The 20,913-nt window shown below is 38.0% G+C and overlaps 2 long non-coding RNA genes across 29 annotated transcripts in view; one reads left to right on the top strand and one right to left on the bottom strand.

The window, feature by feature from the left end:
* Positions 1-20,913, bottom strand: part of LOC140609928 (uncharacterized) — a 618,500-nt gene that overhangs the window by 93,448 nt on the left and 504,139 nt on the right. For 21 of the 27 annotated variants that reach the window (XR_012011676.1, XR_012011678.1, XR_012011681.1 and 18 more), the window contains 3 exons: positions 10,642-10,747; positions 3,902-4,373; positions 1,735-1,856 (listed from right to left, as the gene is read on the bottom strand). The exons of 1 other annotated variant lie outside the window; for it this stretch is intronic. This is a non-coding gene — a long non-coding RNA (uncharacterized lncRNA). The remainder of the gene's footprint in view (positions 1-1,734; positions 1,857-3,901; positions 4,374-10,641; positions 10,748-20,913) is intronic. 5 more of the 27 variants (XR_012011664.1, XR_012011665.1, XR_012011669.1 and 2 more) reach the window with 2 other exon arrangements.
* LOC140609931 (uncharacterized) overlaps positions 6,915-20,913 on the top strand; it is a 95,266-nt gene continuing 81,267 nt past the window's right edge. For both annotated transcript variants that reach the window (XR_012011686.1, XR_012011685.1), the window contains exon 1: positions 6,915-7,047. This is a non-coding gene — a long non-coding RNA (uncharacterized lncRNA). The remainder of the gene's footprint in view (positions 7,048-20,913) is intronic.

Below are 20,913 nucleotides of genomic sequence, written 5' to 3'. Positions count from 1 at the left end.
AAGAAGGAAAGGGAGAAATGTGGAGTGAACTATAGAGAAATAAGGGGCCCAGTCTGCCAGTCAATAACTGGGGTGACAAATCACCCCATCACTGGTGTTCAGTTCTCTCATCTTTAAAATGAAAGCAGACCTAGTTTGTTATGTTTGCGCATCCAAAAGCTGCACAAGGGGCTGGCCCAGCTAGCTACGGCTGATAGGATGAAGGGTAGACAGAAAACTGAGCCTGAGCCAATCAGACTCTCCAAGAGATTTTTGCTTTGGGACTCTAGGCCAATAACTATGTGCAGTTAGGAAAAGTCATGTCAACTCCTACTCTTAGTCCAGTATTTTGGACCATTGATAATCTGAGAAATGCCAGAGGAAAACAATCCATAGCAAAGAGCAATACAATGAAGCAAACCTGAAGCAGAGGCAAACAATTTTGAAAGATGATGGCAAAGGCAGACTTAGTTTCTGCCAGCTTTCTGGTTCTTATGAAGTCAAGCAATTTCTGTGTCCTTTTCTTGGATTCCATAAAACCTGTTGAAATCCTTGTATAATAACTAATTTTTTGCTCTAACGTGAGTAGCAGGAACAGACATTAGGACCCTAACAGAGGGTTCCTAGTAATCAGAAGAATTCTGTCTAGAGAAGTAGTCATTGCAATGATTTCTACAGTATTTTCCAGCTCCTACACTTTCTTTAGACTTGATGCTACTTCCCAGCTTGCTTTTGGTACCCAAGCCCAGAAATGAGACAATGACTTCCTCACAAACGAGTTGTTAATTTCCCCCCATTAAAAGCTACTTTCACCTCAGTGAAATCACCTTTGAATTGACCAAACCAAAATATGCAAGGCTGAAACTTATAGCAATATGTGTCAAGATTTAAATACTTTACAAAATAGTTAATTTTTTAAGAAAAATTACACTCTTAAAACTTTTAGGTTAATGGCACCACTGAAATAGCAATGTTTCTAACTTTTGAGTTCTGAAAACAATATTATTCATTACCATGATCAAAAGTGGAACCTTAAGTGAGAGCTGGAGAAGATTTCCTCTAGTATGCCAAATAAATATTTGGGAATACTTATTGGGTGAGCCTAATATAATTACGAGGCTCATTTTACACCCCCCTCTTTTAGTGTAAGCATGATTTTTTTTTGTAAGCATGATTTAAAAATTAAGGCAACCAAGGTAAAGGGTGGGATTCTGTGATCTACAATAGTTGACAAAAACACCTCAGCAATCACTCATTAAAAGCCACTCCTTCCATCTCAGCCACCTCTATTCTCTTGCCCTCTATAGTTTCTAATCTTTAAAATTGCACAGTAGCTCCCAAGAAGGGAGGTCAAATTTTAATGATTAAAATCCAACTATACCATTCTGCCTCCCTCCTGCTTCATAGAAAAGGATTTTTTTCAATGGCAGGCAGATGCAAATCACCACATTATCCCATTTTACTGGGCCTAAATGATTTTATGTGCTTCCTAAAGAAGGAGCTAATGCATCCCATAAATAAAACAATCAAAGTTTAAAGCCACCAATCTGTTTTTTCACCAGACCACCCACTCTGACTTTATGGCTGGACTGGAAATAGGAAATCAGGCATTTTAACTAATCACACAGAACCCATGAAATTATCTTTACCATCCTGTTGAGTCATGAGAATTTAGAACTACCACATGTCTTTGCTGGGTATCACAGAAAAATCACTAGAACACAGTGCCTGAACTTAAATTTCAAAATTAATTACCTATCTAGCAGAAGTTCATTTATGCTGTGGAGCAGTGATTCTCAACCAGTGGTGATTTGGTCCCTCAGGGGCATCTGGCAATGCCTGGAGACAACTTGAAGAGGGAAGGATACTATTGTTACCTGTTGGGTGAAGAATGGGGATACTGTTGAATATACTATGTCTAAATTTTGGTTCAGATGTCAAGACACATGCATATGGCACACACACACACACACACAGAGTATGAAAAGGTTTATCGCTCACACAATGAAACTTCTTAGAGAATGCAGGGCAGGTGCCCGAGCCAGTTTTAAAATGGTTTGGGTTTTTATTGTAGTTAGGGCGAGCATTCTCATCCTTCAGGCTGGTTCAGGTGTGGGACGAGACAGCAAGGAGGAATGGTGGACCTTGAAAGTTGTCAGTGGTCAGCCATCAAAAATGGAGTCAAATTCTTATTACATCGTGCAATACAGGACAGTCCCCATAACAAAGTTTCTCCAGGTTTGAATTTCAATAATGCTGGGGTTGAGATACCATGTGCTGCAGCTGGGGTGGTCTGATTCAGATTATACATAGGTTAGTGGCCATGTAGATGCTGTGGCACCTCCCAGATAGCCCCCCTGAGGAGCCAGGCACTCACTCCTCCAGCTATGCAGGCTGCTGACTGCTCAGAGTAGAATCCCTCTGCTGGAACTGCCCTCAGCCAGTAAAGGGAACCACTTCACTCAAAGTAATGCCCCTTTCCTGGGAGCATCCCACAACCAGTATCTGGCTGGGTAGGCAGGCTGTGAGGGTACAGATGCCCTGCCTCCTTCTTCAACTTAAGCCGACTCTGGGTGGGGGGGCAGCTAAACTCCAGAGTTCCCCGTAGTAATCCACTGAGACCTCTGTGGTAATTGCATCTCTGTTCAGTTTCTTCTTTTGCCCAATCCTGCCTCCCTCTCATTGTCACATATGTTGTTCCTATTCTGCAATTCCCAATAAACCCATTGCACACCAATCTCTGTCTTAGAACTTATTTCCCCAGGAACTTGAACTTCCTTAACCAGACCTGAGTGACAAATAAAATTCACATCGAGACCAGACCATATATGCAAATATATGTTCTCTCTATATGAATAAAATTAATTTTTGCAAATTGATACTAACCATTATCATGAAATACCCTGATATTTCCTATTCTACTCCATTTTGTTTTTAATTTTTTTTAATTTTTTAATTTTTAAAAAAGATTTATTTATTTATTCATGAGACACACACACACACACACACACACAGAGGCAGAGACACAAGCAGAGGGAGAAGCAGGCTCCTTGCAGGACCCCAGTGAGGGACTTAATCCCGGATCCTGGGATCACGACCTGAACCAAAGGCAGCCGCCCAACTACTGAGCCACCCAGGTGTCCTCATTTTGTTGTTTTTTAATGCTGTCCCTGAGCCAATACATGGATCTCACAACCTGCTAATCATTCTTGATCTGCAGACTGAAAAGCATTTACTGAGATGTACAACCAGATTAACTCTTTTGGCGGACAGTACTTTTTAAGATGTAACCAATTGTTTTTTATTCTCCCTGACTCAATTTGTTAGGCCAATTTGGATCCAAAGACTTGATTAGTTCTCTGTGTGTAATCACAGAGTAAAAAGTCTCAACTATAGTCTACTGTTAAAGTCTACTTTCAATCATGTTTTATAAATCCAACTAAGGCTAACAGATTGTAAACCCTTGCCCAAACCTACTCTAACATTTAGTCTTGTCATTATTGCATCATAAGAACCAACTAGCTGCAAAGCTGCAAGAGCTGATTTTCTTCAGGAGGTCAAATTCCCCTTACAAACCTGACTTACATAGTTTTCCTTTTGTTTAATTTCTTTTTATTTATTTATTTACTAAATTCAATTTGCCAACATATAGTATAACACCCTCTCATCCCATCAAGTGCCCTCCTCAGTGCCCATTACCCTGTTACCCAACCCCCCCGCCCACCTCTCCTTCCGCAACCCTTTGTTCGTTTCCCAGAGTTAGGAGTCTCTCGTGGTTTGTCTCCCTCTCTAATTTTTCCCACCCAGTTCCTCTCCTTTCCCTTATAATCCCTTTCATTATTTCTTTTTTTTCTTTCACTATTTATTATATTCTCCATATGAGTAAAACCATATGATGATTGTCCTTCTCCAATTGACTTACCTCACTCAGCATAATACCCTCCAGTTCCATCCACGTCAAAGCAAATGCTGGGTATTCATAATTTCTAATGGCTGAATAATATTCCATTGTTTATATATATATATATCACATCTTCTTTATCCATTCATCTTTTGATGGACACCGAGGCTCCTTCCACAGTTTGGCTATTGTGGACATTGCTGCTATAAACATTGGGGTGCAGGTGTCCCGGCGTTTCATTGCATCTGTACCTTTGAGGTAAATCCCCAGCAGTGCACTTTCTGGGTCATAGGGTAGCTCTATTTTTAACTCTTTTAGGAATTATACACAGTTTTTCAGAGTGGCTATATCAGTTCACAGTCCCACAAACAGTGCAAGAGGGTTCCCCTTTCTCCACATCCTCTCCAACATTTGTTGTTTCCTGTCTTGTTAATTTTCTCTATTCTCACGAATACCTTCTTTTAGGAGATGTGTGAGGTAGTATCTTTCTTTTCTGAAATAGAGCAAAGAAAAACTCTAATGAGGTTACAACAAAGGAGGTTTTACTAGATAGTTTCCAACATACAAGAAGAGTGATTGAAGAGGCAATAAGTTGATGTGTGTGCCTCTTGCCTTATAAATACCATTTGCAAGAACAGACAGAAGTCATATCTGCAGAGGGTATAGTGCCTCTGGGAGGCGGATTCACGAGAAGGTGAAGAAAAGCCACAACCAAAACTCCAGAAAAGGACAGTGATGAAAGAAAACTCAGAAATTGTCCAGTGCCTTCCTTTTTCCAGAGAGAGAAACTGAGGCCCAGGTCAGGTAAGAGACTTACGTAAAGACACATTATCTGATGGAAGAAGAACCTAGAAATTCACTGCTACCTTTTCCTGATGCTCTTTCTACTACATCATGGGACTTCCAGTAGTGGAGATTTTCTTTTTATCAGCAATATCTTGTTCTTTATGATTTCCCAGGAGATTTATTCAAAATAAGCTCAAAAGAAGAGGTGGGATTATTTTCCATTCAAAATATACCTACCACAGGGTTTGCTGCCAACATTAATAATACTTTGACACCTCTAGAATCACCTCTAACAGAGGCAGAAGTTTACTCCATATTGCTTTTCTTTTGATAAAACAGCAATTCCCAAATCTATTCTCTCTTCTCAAAATCCAGAAAAAACTGCTAAAACTTGCTGTGCTTCATTTTTTTGAGACATTAACTGAGTCCTTGGCAGTGAAAAGAATTTAGCAAGATTTTGGCATAATGTGTTGAGGAAATTATGCCTTATTTGCTCATTTTGCAGGTGTTTGAGCTAGTGTAGACTTCAAGTCAAGATCTTAAGGAAGTTCTTATTCTAAATGAGCCTTATTTTAGACTTGCCCTTTCCAAATTCCTATCTGATGCTTTAGCAGGCTTTGTAAGGAAATCCCTTTATCTCTTTTGGATTTCTGGAAATCCTACTGGTTGGACCCAGAAAAGTAAATAATTTTGGCTAAGTAAATTTCAGATCTTTAGCACATACTAATGTGAATGTTTGTATTAGAACACATGTAAATATTTTATGAAAAGAATGCTTACCTAAAATAAACATTTCAAAATGATCAAAGGAAACTTTTATTTAGAAAGTACCTTTCTCCAAGGAGTTCAGAAATGCTTTATAAACACTTGCTTGATCTTAAATCAAGATTTTTTTTTGTCTTGAAACTATCAAAATATATCGCTCCTATTGTGTCTTATGTCTGAGTAGAGTTTTTATCCAGAAGGAAATGTTCATGATTTCACTCAAAGTTCCCCAGAAATAGTCTGATAGTCTGGAAATCTAGAAGCCTGGCCTTTGGTTCTCTTCGTGCTGTTAACCAGCTAGATGGTCTGGAACAAGTCAGTATGCAACTCCTTGTCCCAAAACCAGAGTTTGGGCTGAAACCTCTGGAAGGAACTCTCTATTCTGATTGGTAGAGAGTCACCTAACCCTAGAGGCTTGAGGACATTTTGAGAGATATCAGCCTTTTGAATCTCTTTGTTTATAGTTAATTGTACAAAGGAGCTATGCAATTTATTTGATAAAATCCCACTCAATACAAAGCCCAATTTTCCCTGTCTCTTTTTTACATGCTTATAGTTTCATTCCAAAATTCGAGTCCATAGAATGTGGGATTAAGAGAAAGAAGTGGGTTCAAAACCTAGCTCCTTTACTAATGAGCTGTGTAGCACTGGTGAAATTATCTACTCTCTCTGACCCTCACTGTCCTCATCTGTAAAATGGAAATAAAAACACCACATGAGAAAGTTATCAGGAGCATTAAAGGAGATAAGATATGTAAGGCCTCTGACACACAGTAAGAACTCAAAGATGGTAAAGGAATCTTAGGATATTTACCACTGACATATTTATCCAGTTTCTGAGAGAACTCAAATAATAATCAATTATTTCCAGAATGAGTTTAGGGGGGAAAGAAGAATGATTAGAAAGAATGTTGAAAATAATAATGTTTATTTCAAGAAGAAAAGGGATAAATAGAATCTTCTAGAAATAAGATAGCTTCATAAATGAGGAAGATGTATTGTGTGGATAAGAATAGTGCAGGTTATAATAGAATGAGCTGAGCTTTGAAAGGATCCTACCTGATTTAGAGAATGAAATTATGGATCTTCAATAAATTCTAAGTCAATCCACAAGGCAATGAATGTTGACATTCCATGAGATGACAAAAAGATCTGTGTGCTTCAGAGAATGACTGAGATTTTAAGTAACAGAGGGGAAAAAATGCTGGAAAAATGTAATGTCAAATCTCATTGTCACTAGAAATGGAACTGGAAACAATGCTTTCTGAACTAGAAGTGCTACTTCTTTAACATCATAATTATTAATGCATAGTCTTAGAGATGATACAAATCTCTCATTCATGTATTTGATATTTAAAGGCCACCAACAATACGCCACACTCTGTGGTGGGCACAGGGGGAAAAATCACCTGCAAGAGTTCTCTGTTCTCTAGAATTCTCTAGAATTCTAGAATCATCTATTACATACTCCTAAAAGAGATAAGAAAAACCCTGTACAGCCATTTTGTTCCATTGACTGAGCACCTGTGAAGTGCCAGGGTACTGTGCTAAGTGTTTTCTGCATTACATCATTCACCCTGACAGATGCACTTCTGCCTCTGCTGGAAAATGACAAGGTACTCTCCACCTAAGGCCACACACTCCACTTGTGAACAGATGCTACAACTGAAATCTGCATCCTTATAACTTCTGCCTAATACCCCTGGAGCCACATAGTATCAGGCTAATTCTTTTTCACATGTCAGCTGTTCAACAGATGTCCGCTAGCATGGAGCCCCATATAATCTCCAGATTAATTATCCCCTTTCCCGAAGCTCCACCATGTTTAACTCCTGTTTGTGACTATATCCTAGTACCTAGATCAGTGTCTGGCACATAGGAGGAATTCAGAAATGTTTTTGCTGAATATAAAATCCTAGCCACATACCCTAGATGTCCTATGATTTATTGATATCCAATGCAGAAGAAAAAAGTCAGAATTGAACGCACTCTTCCAGATATGGTTTGACCAGAGCAAAGTACAGTGAGTTCCTTCCCAATCCCTTGAATATAAACCAATGAAACATCTTTTCTGACAAAAATGTCACCGTTCATTTTGTGCATGAAATTAACTCAGCCTCAGGTCTTGTTCACAGAACCATTTTTTTTTTTCAGGTAGGCCTTGCCAGCCCCTCATCTGTGCAGATTTTTTTAGAATTCTAAACACAGATCTTTACATTTATCTTTGTATATTTATATCGTAATAAACTGGCCCAGTTTGCCTATCTGGCTGGTTTTCTTTAAACCTTCCATGTGGTTTCTAATAAGATTTCTACCCTCTCCTAAATTCAGGCATCCCACAGACCTGATCAGCAAACTTTCTATATGTTATATGAATTATTAAAATTTTGAACAAAGCAAAGCCTCATAGAATGCCACGGGCAACCTGGCTCGAAGTTGATCTGATAACACCATTCAACTCTCAAATCTCCATAAATCACTACAATATGGCAGACATTTTTCACAAGGATATTATGTAAAATCAATTGCTTTGCTCAAATTTAGTTATCCCAGAGAGCCCAACTCATACTGTAGTAATCTTACCCTCAAGCTAAGTATGCTGGGGAGCATAATGTATTTCACTTCATCTAATCTATTGTTTTTTGCATAAATTTTACACCCTGAATCCTTCAGAACTTCAAGTTTTGAAACTAATCCCAGGTTCTTACAACTCAAAAGCCTTAGTTTTTGGTACTCAGGGTACTTTCTCTGCTTTTCTGGTGTATTTCTCCCTTACCTGCAACAATGAATACTCAAGATTCAATGAGACAAGAACAATTTGTTTGAGAAAATGGACAATGAAAGGGTGCCTTTAAAGGGAACTCCAGTTAAAAACCTCAAAACGCTCACAAAATATTATTTGATTATACAGGTTTAGAAACCAGTCTCCCTCACAGCTGCCAACGTTTTTTCCTCATGCAAGAATCTCAATTCACAGGCTAAATGTACACTAAGACTTTCTAGCTAGCTACACAGTAGAGTAATTGAGTTATCACTGGAGAAGCGTTTCTTGGTATTGCACCCTGGTTGAAGATTAAGATAGAGATCAAAGCCTTACACGACTTAAGCTTTTCAGGAACTTGCTTTGCAAGAATGAAGATTATAGTTCTTTACAATGAGAATAATAATTAATTTTTTGAAAATAAATATTTTTATTATTTTGCCTTTACAACTATTGAGAAATCTAGATTTTTGGAATATGGTGTCTTCAGTTGTTTTAGCTTTACCATTTGTTAGTATAGAACAATCTATTTTTCTTGGGGAAAAACCAAACATCTATGACATATGTTTGTTTTATAAGATGCTTTGTTAGAATTTTTAAAATAAATCACAATGTCCTACTTCTATTTTTTTGTCCTTTCACAAGGATTTCAACAGTTCCTTTTAAGATATATTTTTTTAATATTTAAAGGGAAAATATCTGTTCAACAAATAATTGAAATTCTACTATGCACATTCACCAAGGGAATTGTAAAAGTTTTACTTTTGAAAAGCTTACAATATAGGAAGAAGCAATGTTAAGGTTATCAAATTGCTACAATAAATATCTACCATAACATTCTTTAATAGCTAATTTTTAAAAATCTGATTATGTAATTGTAATTCTAGCCTTTTTGGGATCTTATATAAAAATAATAGGCTTCTTGCTATTTTTTATTGTTGAGTGAAAAGTCCCATGTCAACATTTATATTCTTCCTAAAAAGTCTTTTATGATTAGATCCTGAGCTATAGTAAGGCTATCAAGTTTTTCCATATTTGACTCATTATATATTTTAATTAAAAATGGGGTACCCAAAAGTCCAATAATATGTGATTGTTAGACTGAGTTATTAAAAATAATATCTCATGACAGCAATGTTCCTGATATAAATTATTTAAAAACTCTCATTCACTCAGTCTTTTCGTTGTTCTTATGAATTAATATCACTTACTTTGGTGTAAAGCAAGGCTGATAAATAGGAAATTATCACATTTTTATCCACAGTTATTCATCAGAATTTGTTCCTGGTCAATCAGTGCATCTTTCTTTATTATAGTTCATATTGTTTCCTTTCAGTCCTTTCTAGTACTTTTACTAGAAGCAAAGTGACATTGTCATAATTCTGCAGGCTTTGTGTGTTTTCACTGCTGAAGCAACTCAATGTGCATAACTTTGATGAAAAAAATTAAATGATGGAGGAAGAGCTCACTGATGATAAATGTCTTACTGATTCCAGATGAAAATTAGAATAAATTATTGGTTTAATAATATTGCTCAAGAATTTCCAGCGTTCTGAAAATATTAACTAAATGACACAATAGCCAGAGTGAGTTTTTCCTCCACTTGAAGATATTTAAAGACTCTAGTCCCTTGAGGATAAACTAATTTGAATTTTTCTCAGAGTCTAATACATTTTTAAAAAACATATTTAAGTAAGACATTAAAAAGAAAGTCTTTAACTTATTAGCAGTTGTTCCATATCACTCATCCTTACTATCATCATTTACAGATAAAAGACTTGCTTTCAATATAGGCTTCATATTTATTAAATGCCATGGAGATGCAGATTTTATCATGGTTTAGACGGGAGAAAATAAAGAATTAGAAATGTATAATATATTCTATCTTATCTGCTTTATTTTTTTTCTCTTTTTTTTTCTTATCTGCTTTAATAACAGGAATTGGATATTGTGGTTAATCCACTAAGAGAGTAATATTAATATATCTGCAGAATCCCAGTACATTTTTTTTAAAGAATGATACTACATTAAAATTCCTATAGGACTACAATGGCTGCTTTTGGACATACTTTAAGTTTTATAGTACCTCAGAAACATTATTATGTCACCAAAATGTAGATAAACTCATTGTTTCATACATAAATTTTGACTGAGTGCTTACTGGATGTCAGGCTATATCTTAGAATACAAAGACGTGAAGACATAATCCCTTCTGTAAAGAAGCTTTTAGTTTGAGAGGAGAAGACAGACATCTAAATATTTACATCTAATCATATGTAAAATTTGGTGGCTTAATTTGGATTTCTCCAAAAGCAGACCCTATTACAAAGTCATGGGTAACATGTAATTTATTTGGAAGATGATCCTAGAATCACAAAAGAGCAGATTATCATGTGAGCAACTGGGGCTCAACTCCACAGGACCTAGTCAGGAACCATGAACAGCATACCTCAGAACTGATCTGGTAAGGGTGGGTAAACCAAGTCTTCCATCATGCTCTTCGTCACTGGTCTAATCACATCCTCTTCCTTCTGGACTATCAGCTAGAAAGTACCCTTAAAAAGATAAGCAGAGATATGCAGGCTCTTGAGGTAGGAAGCCACTGATGTGTGAGGGTAACTTCCCCCCTCAGCTGCAAATAGACGTTGAAGTAGACAAAAGGACAAAGGATACACTGTCAACAGCCCCTACTATAGATGATGTTGTAGAAGTCTGTCATTGTAGAGCAGGACCCAGAAGAGGAAAAAATCAGTTCTACCTGGTAAGTCAGGGAAGACTTCAGAGGACAACAGATGCTTGAATAAGTGTTCTCTGGGCAAATGTAAGGGCTGCTAGAACTAGAAGGCTGCTAGTTGATTGAAAATACTTGGATGCCCTGAATCCTACTTATGCATTAACTGTGATCAAATTCACTGTTAAAATAAACATATATGTGTTTTTGCATAGGTAGGTACAGGTTCCAGAGCAGTCAGTTTTTGAAGCCAATGTAAATGTTTCAAGCTATTAACCATACAACAGACAATTTCTTGTGAGAACTAAGGAAATAATTGCTTTACTTCTCAATCTTGGCTTTGATTAAAAGAAATGAATGTGACATTGGAAAGCTGGAGTGGCATTGATTGCCTGGAGTTCTGCAGGTAATGGAACTTCAGGAGAGAAATTAAGTTCCAGGAGAACAGGAGGGCAGGGTGAGCCATTGGTCTTATAGGAAATGGGAGCTGAATCAGGTTTCAAGGCAGCCCCTATGATGGAGAGGACTAGATACACAGTTCTTGAAGTTGTCGTCCAAATAGAGATGGAAAAACAGAGCAAGATCCTACTGACTAGAACTGAGGCCCCAAATCAGAACAAGAGTAGCAGCGAGAGGAGGTGGATTGGGGGATGCGTTAAATACCTCATGGGGTGCACTTGTTGTGATGAGCACCAGGTGTTCTTTGTTAAGTATTGAATCACTAAATTGCGCACCCAGAACTACTATTACACTGTATGTTAACTAACTGGAATTTAAATAAAAACTAAAAAAAAAAAAAAAAAAAAAGAATAGCAGTGAGAATGATACATCCAGAGCCCCTAACCTATAAAATTGTTATTTATTCATTTCCACATAGACTAAGTCAGTACTTTGGGAACATTTGTAGCCATAATAATTATTTGGCAGGCTTGCTTTAAATGAGCAGGTTCCCTGAGTTCTAACCTTTCTCTGCTCACATAGCACACTTCCATAGGTTTGGAGTGACGTAGGGAATTAGCATTTTTAACAAGGGTGCCATGTGGCTCAGATGCAGGTTGTCAGTACACTATGTGTTAAGAAACACTGATTTAGGTAAAGTTGGTTTCACGGTCTGGGAAAGAAGTAATCTTCAACTGAGCCCAAAAATATGCAAAGTAGGGTGTTCAATTCATCCCTCTACAAATCTTCCTCAACTTATGAGGGGTTATGTCCTGATAAACCCATCATAAATTGAAAATATCATAAGTTGAAAATGCATTTAATACACGTAACCTACCGAGCACCACAGCTTAGTCTAGGCTACCTTAAAACATGGTTAGAACACTTCCATCAGCCTACAGCGATGCAAAATCAACTAAAATAAAGCATACTTTATAATGAGAATTTAATATTTCATGTAATTTAGTGAATACTGTACTGAAAATGAAATCTAGACGGGTTAGATAGGTACAGAATGGTTATACAGATAACAGTCATCTACCTTCATGATCACGTAGCTGACAGGGAGCTGTGGCTCACCATAGCCACTCATCATCATAGAAGAGTATCATACCACATATCACTAGCCAAGGAGAAGATCAAATTCGAAATATGGTTTCTACTGACTCCATATCACTTTTGCACCATGGTAAAGTCTTAAAATTGTAAGTTGAACCATTATAAGTCTGGAACCATCTTGATACCTTTCCCAATTTTAGCATAAAAAGTCCCATGTCCCATTCTATTGCAGTGTCAGGACAGTTGGTCACCTGAGCATAAAGGAAAGTTCCACTGTGCCATAGAGTTCATTAAAGAACTAGACATTGTTACCTCAATTCTCTGGCATCCCTGTAGACTCCATATTGAGTCACACACCATTCATGGTACTCCTTTCTTGAGTCAGATTTGTGATACTCACTCAGGTAAGATTTGATGCTTAAAAGCTCATGAGGTGTTAGGCTGAAGGTCCTGCTCCCAGAAGTTATACATCTACCCCTAACTCCCTTATCTTCTTGTCTGGAAATGGAGAAACCCCAGAAAATAAGAGGAAACCAAAGAAAAGCAAATACAAATCACACTAACTTCTGGATGACTATTTATATATAAACATCTTAACATCATGGGCAAGATCGGCTTTGGTATCAGGTACCCAGGTTACAGCTCTGCCCCATCATTTACAAGATATGTAAACTTGGTCCAGTTACTTCCCCTCTATGTACCTCTGTTTCTTCATCTGTAAAGTGGAAATAATAGTAATATTAATAATCATAAGAATCAAGGTAATGTCTACTTCACAGAATTAAATTAATTAACACATGCCCTCAGTACAGTGTGTGCCATATAACAATCACTCCATAAATGGAAGTCAATGTGATTTAATCCCAAGTCATTCAGTTACTTGTATGAGTAACACTCATCTTTCACTCCCAAGCAAATTAAGTTGTAACATTCAAAGTCATTTTATACAAAGAAGATTCTTTTCCTATCACCTATAATACCTAGTGGAAAATTTTACCCTGCACTTCAGTCTGTCTCTGATGCTGATAGAAGACAGGATGAATCAGCCCCACACAGGATATTTATTAGTGCCCAGTCTGCTCGAGCATCCAGTAAGCTTACAAGCACAGGGAGGAGGCTTGGAAACACTTCAAAGCCTGCCGACATTCAGATTGCTTCTGGTGGCGGGTGGATTAGTATTGGTGGTCTGTCCTTAACCACACACTTCACCTCCATATGTCTCAGCCCTCTTCACCTTTCCCTCTGACTGTGACAATGAGAATATTGAAATCAATAAGTTCACTCTCCTTGCTCCAAGTACTCAAGTGCTTTAAAATGAAAAATGGTTTGGGGGAAGCAGCCAAGCAGAGGCAGGGGGGACATAGGTGGAAGTTAGAACTGGTACTTTCTACAGTCTAGAAGAGAAGAGAGAAAAGACAGGGGACTAGCAGTACAAATACTTGGGACTTACTCCAGTTTTTCACTACTCAGTAGTGGGGACAGGTAATTTTAATTCAACGGGCTCTCTAATCCCTCTTCTGTAAAGTAAAGGCATTGGTCCAAATAAACAGCTATTAATCTTTACAGTTCTAAAGACTCTAAACATATTTTTTGTGATTACATGTCAGACAGCTGGTTTTAGCTTTCTTCATTCATCTCTTTCATCAAAGCCTCCCCCACTGTTACCCTGTTATAATACATTCTTCTAACACAATTCATAATTTTAAATCATTCTGTACCTTTGTCTCCCCTGCTAGATTAGAAGTCCCTTAATGGCAGAGACTTCGTTTCAATGTCATTTTGTTTCCAATGCTTAGAACAGACCACACATATAAAGGTTTATTCAATAGGTGCTTTGGAACCGAACTGCTGCATTAGCCTCCTCACTTGTATTAGTCAGGATTTTGGCTAGAAATAGAGAGCCCATTCACACTGGGTAATTGAGGAGTCAACTAGGAGGACAATTTACAAGGTCTAGGCAGAATTAGGGTAAATTCACCATTGAGGGATTGTGAAGCATCCTGGGACTACAATAGCAAAGAGTTACTCTCCCCTTCTAGCCCTCAAGGGGGTGAGGGAGAGGGAGCAGTTGCAGGAACCTGAGAAAGGGTAGCTAACACCTATGTATTGAGAGTGAGCTGCCTGGCAGGATATGGACCTTCTGGAGAAAGGCAAGAACCAGGGACCTATATGCATCCCAACCTCACCCTCCTCAGCTCTTTGAGCCTTTCAATCTCCTGCCAGTACTTTCATTGGTTGAGCAGGAGGGAAGCTGAGAAGATGGTAGAGTGTCTACACCTTCCATCAAGGTCAGCCTCCAGGGCACAGAGCAAGGTGAACAAGGGTGAAAAGTAGATCCAGAAGGGTAGACAAACAATAGCCAGCATGTGATCTCCCTACCCTCCTTCCAAAAGGATGCTGAATGACACTAACCTTTCAGGTAACTTCTTTACTCCACAAATATGTAGACATTTCCTCAGCAACTCCAAATACAGCAAATATACCCACATACACATGTTTACACATTGCTTTATAAGTGTTACCTAGTTTCTAGCATAACCTTTTTTTCCTCACCAACCAGATTGTAAGCTGCCCAGGGGCAAGGACAATGTCTTCTACCTTTCAGGCCATGTCTAGTCCATGCTTGCTATCCATACAATGAGCACTCAATATTTATAACTTGAATGACCATCTTTCACCAAGTTTTCATATATCAAATTATAGAGTTATCTCATGTTAGCAGATTTGTAAATCTCCAGAAAGAGCCTAAAAAAATAGTGTGGCTAATTGCCAAGTACTGTGTTTCTGTTGAGTGATGACCATGAGTTTCTTCTCCTTAGAAAAACTGGCTTTGGATTTCACTCTACAGTAGTTCCTAGACTTAGTTTATTCAATATGTCTTTATTAATATTCAGAAGGAATAAAGTGCTGTACAAGGCATTGTGGGAAATGAAAGGTCAATTTGACTTATATTCTATTCCAGGGAATTTAGAGTGCAGTGGGAGAAAGTACTGATGTAACGAGGTGGAAAGAAAGAAAAGAAAACCCTCAGAAAAACATTTTTTAAAAAAAGACATGAAACATTCAGAGAGTTCTAAGCAAGAGCAATGACTTTGGTGGAAGAAATTGAATTGATATCCTTTGGGTGAGGTCTTACAGAAAGGTCTTTGGTCTGAAAAGAGGAGAGAGAATATGCTCTGTACATATACCTTGAGGCTTTTAGGGAAAAACAATTCTGTTGGTTTTCCTCTGAGTGAAAGCAAAGTGTCTAATGGATATACAATTGGGAAAACAATATGCCCGAATCAGATAAGGAGGGCCTTGAGTGGCAGGCTGAATCTCAACCACATTTCTCTAGGCAATGGGGAGCCAGTGAAGGATTCTGAGCAGGTAATGAGAGCTGGAACTTCAAGGAAAAATAATAGCAAGTGACAATGCTTTGCGAGTTCTCTGTGCCAAGCAGTGCTCTTAATATTGTTCCCCAGTGGTATAATCAAGGATGAAAGTAGGAGGAACAGTCAGCTCCAGGACTAATATTGTTTAGAACTATAGGCATACGAAAATAAAAAGTATCGAGACTTTTAGTTGGTTTCATTATTCTTTCCAAACTCTCTATAGACAGTCTCTCTATGACTCTGTATAGACAGTGCATCCTTCCCCTTTCTGGCTCCATCTGGGGCAAACCATATACACTTATTAACTCATTCAATCTTCAAAATATCCCTGTGAGGTAGTACCTTTATAATTGCCAGAGAGGCACAAGAAGATAAAGTGATTTTGTCAAGATAAGAAAGCTAGTAAATGGCAGAGCCAGGATTTAAAGGCTGGCTCTCTGGCTCCTAAAACTATTCCAACTGTCCTGGCAAGAACGTAATAACTTCTTTTAAATCAGGGGTTGTGCCTATTAAATACAGCTCCATGCAACACCATGACAAATAGGGCCTTAAAGTGGTTATTTTATGACAATAATAGGCCTAAAATGATTAATTTTTCTATATACATCTAGAATCCTAAATAGTTCTATCCTAATTTTAAGTTAGTTCTATTTTGAGCCCCTATATACATAAGTCAGGGTGTTTACTAAGGATACAGGTGTATTTGACAGAAACAAAATAACTACAATTGTCTAATCAGGCATGTGGAGATAAGTGCTATGCCAGCTGCTATATGGGCAGGTCAGTGAGTTAACATTCTCAATGGTTAAGGGAAATCACTTCTTGCATTCTGACTAGACAGGCTATTTGCAACATTCCTTTTCAAATGGCTCAAGAACTATTGTTCAAAATGGTTGTTCTTAATATTAAAACCTTTGACTATTCTAAATGCCAAGGGCAAAAGCTCTTTGTCAGAGTATGTTTCAAGCATGATTAGGCATTACAAGAGAATTTCATATTATTAGTTCTTATCTTAGTGCACTTACACTGCACTTTGAATAAGAAACCCTTCTGATGGGGGGGATGAAGTAATCATAGTTTCAACTATGGGGTTGCCTTCTGATTCCAGGTGTTCTCATAGCCTACCCCTACCATGCCTTTCTCTCCCAGCCTCACTCCCTTCCAATCACCACCATCTCCTCCACTGTCACCTCCAATGCCATAGTACCCAGTGGGACCACTGACACTGTGGAAGTTGGCATGTGCATGAGGCCCTCAGGCTGGACCAAACCCCTAGAGATTAAAACAATAACAGCAGAGCACCTAGGTCACTCAGTCGGTTGTGTCCAACTTTTGATCTCAGCTCAGGTCTTGATCTCAGGGTCATGAGTTCAAGCCCTGCACTGGGGCTCCATGCTGGGTGTGGAGCCTAGTTTAAAAATAATGATTATAAAAATAATATTAATAAACATAACCATAATAACAACTGCTAATACAATTTGGTGCTTACCACTTCACATGCACAATTTCATTTAATGCTCAAACTATTGCTATCCCCATTTTCACATGAAAAAAAAAGACTCAAGGGGTTCAGTGAAATAGTCAAGATCACACTGTTCATAAATAGTAGCATTTATGAATTTGCTGGGAGGTCTATGTGACTTCAGAGTCCTTGCTTCTCCTCCCTCTGCTACACAAAGTATTTCCCCTGCAGTGGTACAATCAGAGGAAATAAAATAACAAAGGAAAGACAGTCTGAAAAAAAAGGGAGATGTCTGAAACAATTTCTGTAAGAAACAAGAGTCCTAAGATAGTTGTCCCTTTCAGTGGGTGCAGTGGATGGGAAGGGGCTTTTTTCCTCTTGGAACAGAGTTGAGCATTTGCAAAATTCTCTGTACCCCTCCTGGGTCATCGTCAAGACTCTGGCTGGCTGATACTATTACCATTTTCTCAAAAAAAAAAAAAAATCAAACCAACCTGGGAAATAATTTTTTTAATTAATTTATTTATTTACGATGGACAGAGAGAGAGAGGCAGAGACATAGGAAGGGGGACAAGCAGGCTCCATGCCGGGAGCCTGACGTGGGACTCGATCCCAGGACTCTAGGATCACGCCCTGGGCCAAAGGCAGGCGTTAAACCGCTGAGCCACCCAGGGATCCCCTAACCTGGAAAAATTAAATCACTTTCTCCAAAATATAAGAATCCTAGACTTCTGACCCTCCTCAGTAAGACCTTGGTCTATTTATTTAGTGCACAAAAACTCTTCTGCCTTGCATTAGCAAAGGAAGGTTGTTGTTTTTTTTTTAAATGAGATTTGACCAACAATATGTTATATGAAACTCTCCAAATTAAGCCCATTTTTAAAGATAATTGAATGTTAAATTTTTTACTTACTTAAGAGTAATTCCATTCCACCCACTTTGCCTATTAGCATATAAGACAGTCACAAGCACGCTCTAAATGTAGGGTGCTTCACCTACTCCATTTTTCTCCTAGTCAATATATCTTTTTAAGCAGAAAAAAAGATTTAAGAACATCAGATTTCCCTGCAAGGCACATGCCAAATCTGAAGGTGCATTATAATGGTAAACATGTCCTCAATCTAAAATGAATGTTTACTATCCCCCTTGGTTGATCTCATTTTAATTTTATAAGATAAGTGTAGACCCACTTGCATCCAAATAATGCAGTATCTACAGAGATCTTCCAACTCTGTCATCCAGATGCTCAGATGGCCTAGTTCAGGAAGAAAGATAAAGGAGTAGGGGATTTGCTTATCAGCAAGAGCGTCGATGCAATAATTTCTCTCCTAAATAAGGAAGATGGCAGAAAAATATTTTAATGTATAATAATCCTGAATAATTCTTAGAGGTTTCCTGGAATATTGATTTGGAAATGGTTCTTTACCCTGTCAGCACTCAGTAGGAGAAAGTGAAATAGTGATGTCTTACATAGGTGCAGAAAGGAGGGGCAGTTTTGGTGGATAAAACGATAATGCAATCAACCTGTCAATTTTGCTGAATCCAAGGTTGAGATTCCCATAAGCCATTCTCATTATTTGCCCCTGGTTGCATTTGTATGTATATTGTTTGTCTAGGTCTCAGAGTAATAAATGCAGTTTATAGTTTTTAAAAGAATGCTATGTTAATTCTTGTATATCTCTCCATTTGGTCTCTTTATCATCATCTCCACTACCAGTACAATAGTGCAAGGCAGTATCACTTCTTCCTTGGCTTTTAGCAACAACCTTCTAACCAGCCATCATGAACCAACTCTTAGCCCTACTAAGCCCTCTTCTCGCTATTGATAAAGGATTCCTTTTTAAATACTAGGCTAATCATGCCATACCCTGCTTAAAACAAGTCAGTGGCTTTCCATAGCTTTCAAGATACAGTCCAGATTCCTTAACCAGGTTGACAAGCCCCATGTACTGAGCTCTCAAATCTTCCCAACTTTATCTTTAACCACATTTTCCCTAGCTCTCTTGAGCTCCAGCCACAGTGGCCTTTCAGTTCCTCAAATGTGCCCTACTCCCACTCACCACAGGCTTCTGCACAGATAACACTATCTGCCCAATTATTCTCTTCCTTCCAACTGAACCTCCTCCACATTTGTTGAATTACTCATCTTTCCTCTAGAGAGCTTTTCCTCAGGTGACTATGTAAACTGTGATCCAAACCAGGATAATTTTCAGAACTAAAGGGCTGTCAAGAATTAAGTTGAGACCATGGGCTAGAACCATCCCATTATATGTGCTCAAAGTAGCTCATACAGGTATATAGCTCTTTATCCTGAAGGAAAAGGAAGTAGGGACGGAAGAAGGTTAGACTGCCTTGTTTATTGAAACTCAAATTACCTCTCCTTCCCTATTCCTCTAATGACAAAGTACAACTCAATTTGTGGCCACCATATGTTTAACATCAAAGATGTGGCTTTATCTCTAAATTCTTTCATGGGAGAAAGCCAGCATGGAAAAAAGAATACATTCCTCATGTAAGTTCTGGGTGGAGAGAAACAAACACATGCTACTTGGATAGATATCCCAGTAGTATTTTCAATTTAGAAGTATTTTAATTGCCTTTTTGTGGTATTAAAAATAATATATGCTCATTATTTTTTTAAATTTTAAACAAAAGATATGCAGAAAGTAAGAAAAAAACAAAAAAAACCACCAAAAAAACTTTCATAATCTAACCTTCTTTAATGAAATCACTGTTGATTCCTCCAATCTTTTTTCTATGTCTAAACATACTTCTGATATTTTTTAAATGAGAGTACTGTCCTGTAACATGCTTTTAATTTTTTTTTCTGAATATACTATATAAATCTTTTGAGAAAGAGAAAAGAAGCCTGTGACATTTGACAGCTGGCTGAGTACTGTCAACTATAACTTGATGTTCTCTGTGAAATATAAACAATTTTATTGAACATCAACATCAGACAAAACCATTCTGTGACCATGATGGATCAGGACAGAGACAAGACTACCTGTCCTCATGCTTAAACACAAACAAAAACATGAACATTGTCCAAGACACCACAAAAATAACCAGACATTCCCTTTTCCTGACTAATATCAGTGACTGCTGCTTCTTTATCAATTATAGATTTAACCTTGCTTATCTGTCTTCCTTCTAGAAAAGATTTATTAAGATACACCTTCATGGAATTGTTCCACTGCTTGATAGCATTCAAACCAGAGCAAAGCCCTGCTTCCTTAAACCCTCCCCAAAACCACCTGACACAAGGCCAACTCCCCTATAAATCATTTCTTTAAAAAAAAAAAAAGATTTTATTATTTATTCATGAGAGACACACAGAGAGGCAGAGACACACGCAGAGGGAGAAGCAGACTCCCTGTGGGGAGCTTGATGTGGGACTTAATCTCAGGACCCTGGGATCATGGCCGGAGCCAAAGGCAGATGCTTAACCACTAAGCCACCCAGGTGTCCCCTCATAAGTGATTTCTAACAACTTTTGAGGTGCCTCACCATTTCCCATGGTGAGGTTCTCCCTCCCTGAAATGAGGAACAATTTCAACTTGTTCAACTGCAGGTGGGTGCCTGGTGGGCATTAGCTGGATAGAGTTTGATGTTGATATTCACATATCTGTTCACTTAAAAAAAAAAATCATTTTA

This window comes from Canis lupus, chromosome 19 (assembly GCF_048164855.1).
Source record: "Canis lupus baileyi chromosome 19, mCanLup2.hap1, whole genome shotgun sequence".
Lineage (NCBI taxonomy): Eukaryota > Metazoa > Chordata > Mammalia > Carnivora > Canidae > Canis > Canis lupus.
The sequence above is the reverse complement of the archived record's forward strand: the minus strand, read 5'-3'. Positions and strand labels throughout refer to the sequence as shown.